We start from the raw sequence: 5,353 nt of genomic DNA on the forward strand, positions 1-5,353 counted from the left end.
GCATTTAGTGCACCTAGGTTGTGGTACCCTACAAGTAGTTTGAGCACTCATGTTCGTGTGTGTCACTCTTTCTGATCCCCCGTCTCTTACCATGGCGAGTGGAAGGAAAGAAATAGACCACTCCCCTTTTCTTTTCTCTTTGTTCCACCCTCTCTTGGCTCTCGCCAACTACAATGGCGTATGGATTGAGAGAGACCGGAACTTCTCGTGCTCGTAGTCTTTTCGGTTCCCGTCGATCTCTATGACACTTGAATTGGAAGACCGTAAGCCGTGGTGTTTACTTAGAATAAGTTAGGGTCTATGCCTTTGTTATTTAAGCCGTACAGGTTGGCATGATCGACCCGGGAAGTATCGGCTAGGCCAAGACTCTAACTTGTACTTGGTGAACAGCCATTCCCGTTTCTTTTAGCCCAGGGATCGGACATCCGTCGAAAGGGCTAAGTCGTTATCCTTTCGATGCTCTTTTAGTATAGTTGTTCTTCAATGTTTTTGTTGACACCGTTTTTGGGCACGTGTCTAGGATGGCAGGATAAGGTGGCAGTACGATGTTTACAAAGTGGGTTGCCGATGAGGATGGTTGCCGATGAGGGAGAAGTTGAACGTGACTAAGTCCACAGGCAGTAATATGGTGCCGATGGCTAGATAAGAAAGTCTGCCGATGACTATGGCAAAGGGTCTGCTGATGATGCAAAGAGGGAGTCCGGAAGCTGCCGGTCGTTATGTGGAGGAGTTTCGGTTTGTCACGAGGGATAGTTTTGTTATTTCCTTAATTATTTGCATCGTTTTGTATACGGATTCCGTGTAATTTGGAATTCGAATTCTAATCGTGTCTGGTTGTAGCTCTTTGAGCAGGGTATAAATATAGACCCTAGGGCCTTGTAATAAAAAATCAATCAAGTAATCAAACACACGTTTTTACTCATATTCCAGCATTTACTTTTCGACGACTTCGTCATACTTTTTCCTTTTGTTACGAGTTCTTAGGAATTCGTCGACTTAAGCTCGGCGTGTTCTCAAGTTCCGCGTGAGTACCTCTTAGCCGTGACATCCGGGCGCATCGCTGTTGTCAGGACTAAAGTATTCGAGTTATCACCTTTGCCGATAGCAAGGTCAAATCGGCTGGCACGCCTTAACGTTTGAATCGGGTATTAGCCCTTTGTGTTTGCAGATCAGTTTTGCATCAACACATCTTTTGGCACGCCCAGTGGGACAGGATTCAAGATCAAGATCAACATGTCGATCTCTGACCTCGATCAAGAGAACGTCATCCCCGTGACGGAGACCAACCTCAAGGATGAGCAGAAGCAAGCTATTGCCCAAGCCATGGAAGAGTTCAAGCAGCAATGCCTGAGGTCTTTCAGCATAAACAGGAGCGGCGAAGTGGTCCAGAAAGATGCACTGCCGGCACCACGGCAGGTTACCTTTGACGCCAATCCTGGCAAGCTTCAAGATATGGTTGACAATGCCATCAATCGAGCGTTGATTAACCAAGCTGGCGTACTGTCTAATACGGTTTTCAATGCCGTGGCAAGAACTTTCAAGGAAGGACAAATCCCACCAGATTATGTGGGCCCCTCCCATCATCAGCCAACGGCACCAGAGGTCACGGCTCCATCGGCTGCCTTGACGACTGCAAGTGCACAATCTGCCGTCCCTCCAAGTACATCGGGGACTACTGGTGCACTATCTATGCCGATGACAACCAACCCACAAATTTCAGTTGGGCAGCATAAACTGACAACAGATATGTTGGCATCGGCAATGTTAGGGTTGACTCTTCCTCCCAACTGGTGGGGTTACGGTATGCCTCCAGAGTTGACACCGGGAACATCACAAATAACTGACATGAGGGGCAAAACTCCTATGACATCGGCACCTCCCAATGCGCCGGTGAACCAGAGTCCTCGGTATACCACAACTACTACTGCAAGGCCTCACACTAGAAATCCTCAAGCTTCAATGTTCCAGATGCCCAATGCATCGGCAGAGTCAATGCTGATGCAACAGAGGTCTATGGCCCAGTCGGGGTATGTCAATTCAACGACGGTACCCAATTACCAATCATCGGCAGCACCTATGCCGATGAACGCTAATAATGGATGGCTTGGACAGCAAGCCTTTCCACAATCGCCCCAGCAGAGTTACCAGACTACAGGGTTCCAGCAAGGGCAGGTCTATCCCGGGTTCCAAGGTCAGGGGATTCCCAACCAGCCAATGAATTTTGGACAGCAACTCGGAGGACAGCCAATCGGTGGACAGCAGTTTGGTGGTCCGCAGATTGGAGGACAGGTGATCAATACAATGTTCCGTGCAGATCACGTCCCGAACAGACACGTGGAGGTTCGCCACCAAGTGCCAGATCCGCAGCCGCCTCATCGGCAAGATGCCGATGCATATTGGGCCGATAAAATTGCTGAAGTAATGAGGGAACAATTTGGGATAAAACCCAAAGTCAACACTTACTCTTATCGGACACCGTATCCTCCCACGTATGATTTGATCCCGCTTCCACATCGGTACAAGGTGCCGGATTTTACAAAGTTTTCCGGGCAGGACGACACGTCAACCATGGAGCATGTCAACAGGTTCATCATTCAATGTGGAGAGGCCGGTAACAGGGACGAATTGAGGGTTCGTCTATTTTCATCATCATTGTCTGGATCGGCCTTTACTTGGTTCATATCATTACCGCCCAACTCAGTAATTACTTGGGCCGATCTAGAGAAGCAATTCCACAAATACTTCTTCTCGGGGGTTCATGAGAAGAAGATCACTGACTTGGTCAAGTTGAGGCAACGTAATGATGAGTCGGTTGAGGGTTTTGTGCAGAGGATACGAGAGGTTAAGAATAAATGCTATAGCTTGGTTCTGGATGATCGGCAGCTAGCCGATTTGGCTTTCCAGGGTTTGTTGCCACATATCAGGGATAAGTATGCCTCTCAGGAGTTCGAAAGTTTAAGTCATTTGGTGCAGAGGATTTCTGATCAAGACATCAAGCCTTTCGAGCCTAAAAGAGCATGGAATAGGAAAGTGTCATTTGTCGATGAAGCAACAAGCTCAGATTCTGATGAAGAACCAGTAATCGGCTTGGCAGAGTGGGTAAAAAACAAGAAGCCGATGTCTTGTCCTTTTGGGCAGAAAAAACCAGAGAAGTTTGCTTTTGACACCGCTAAGGCTGATAGGATATTTGACTTTCTACTTCAGGAAGGTCAGATCAAACTGTCACCTAACCATGTGATCCCGTCGGCAGAAGAGTTGAAGAGGATGAGATATTGCAAGTGGCATAATGCAACTTCCCATGACACCAACGAGTGCAAAGTATTCAGACAGCAGCTGCAATCGGCTATAGAGTCAGGGAGAATCAAGTTTGACAGTTCCAAAGCCCAGAAGCCGATGAAGATAGACCAACATCCTTTCCCGACAAACATGTTGGATGCTAAGGGGAAGGCTAAGGTCTTAACATCGGAGACAGCTGAGAAGAGTGCATCGGTAGATCCTCAGCATCAAGTTACTACTGCCGATGCAAGAAGTAAGGGCTTAGTCCAAGAAGGAACTAGCTCAAGAAGGCCTCCTCGATCTGGTATCGTCATAACTCATAGAAGGCCTCGAGGAAATTGGCAACAACGGGAAGATCGGTATCGGCGCCAGCAGGAAGATTATCGACGGGAAGAAGAAAGACGCCGACAGGAGTGGAATCGGCACAGGGATCATTGGAATTGTCCATTCTTCATCCATTGTTGGGAGGAAAATATCAAGCTTCCTACTGTCAGAGACTGCCCTGAGTGCAACGGTTATGATCGGTACGATAGGATCGATCGACATTATCATGATGATGAACGGCGATTTAATGGGCCGATCAGAGGAAGGGTGTCAGTTCATGACCGGCTGGGGGGCAGATTTAGTGGGCACGACAGACTTAGTGACCGTGTCCGGTATTTTCCCAGGAACCAAGAAGAGCTCGAGGAAATGGCTGATGCGCGGGTTGCCGATGAATTCATATTTTGCAGGGATGCTAACACGCATCGTATGGAGTCAAGGGAGAACCGACGCCCGACGGCAAGGCAAAGGCCACTTCCTCCATGGTGCCCTGGAGGATTAACCAAGACACAGAAAAGGAGGTTGCAACGTGAAAGGCAAGAAGAGCTAAACAAGGGAGAGAACTCTGGAAGTCGGCAGCCGTCAGACACTAAGAGGGAAGGTCCATCGGCAGGCGTCAACATGGTCTTCATGTTGCCGATGGAATTTCTTGCACCAGCCAGTGATGATGAGTTGGAATTTTCTGATCAGATAGCTCAGTTGGCTCTGGATCCGATGACGGCTATCTTTGAGAAACCTGCCGATGACGAGAGGCAGCATCTTAAGGCTCTGTTCCTCAAAGGAAGGGTTGATGGGCAGCCAATGACCAAGATCCTAGTTGATGGTGGAGCTGCTATTAATATTATGCCGTATGCAGTATATCGGAAGCTTGGGAAAGGGGATCAAGATTTGACCAAGACCGATATGATGCTCAAAGACTTTGAAGGAAACGTGTCTCCAGTCAAGGGGGCGATATGTGCAGAGTTGACCATCGGCAGCAAAACCTTGCCGACAACTTTTTTCGTGATCAGCGGAAAAGGTGCTTACAACTTATTATTGGGAAGAGATTGGATTCATGCCAATTGTTGTATCCCATCTACAATGCATCAATGCTTGGTTCAGTGGGTAGGTGACAAGATTGAGATTGTCCCAGGAGATTCTTCTTATGTTATCGCATCGGCAGAAGCGGATACTTACGAAAGGACCAGGTGCATTTCAGGAGAAGTTTGGGAGAAAGATTTTCTCAAAGTTGCCGATTATGAGATTCCACCGATCCAAGCAGTCGGTTCTGACGACGGTTTTTAATGGATAGATTCGCCGATGATGGAAAATTAGGCCAGGGATTCACATCGGCCGATGATTTGGTAGAAGTAGATATAGGTGGTGGTGATAAGCCTAGGCCTACTTTTATTAGTGCTAAATTAGATCCTGAGAGTAAGCAACAATTGACTAGTTTGTTAAAGGAATATAAAGATTGCTTTGCTTGGGATTATACCGAGATGCCTGGTTTAGACCGATCAATTGTTGAACATCGGTTACCCATCAAGTCTGGATTTCGGCCACATCAGCAACCAGCCCGCCGATGTAATCCTAACATTCTACCTGATATTAAGGCCGAAATCACCAAACTTATTGAAGCTAAGTTTATTCGGCAGTGTCGGTATGCCGAGTGGATTTCCAATGTTGTTCCGGTTTACAAGAAGAACGGGAAGCTTCGGGTGTGCATTGATTTCAGGAATCTCAATAAAGCTACGCCGATGGATGGATACCCAATGCC

Source organism: Sorghum bicolor, chromosome 4 (genome assembly GCF_000003195.3).
Source record: "Sorghum bicolor cultivar BTx623 chromosome 4, Sorghum_bicolor_NCBIv3, whole genome shotgun sequence".
NCBI classification, from domain to species: Eukaryota; Viridiplantae; Streptophyta; class Magnoliopsida; order Poales; family Poaceae; genus Sorghum; species Sorghum bicolor.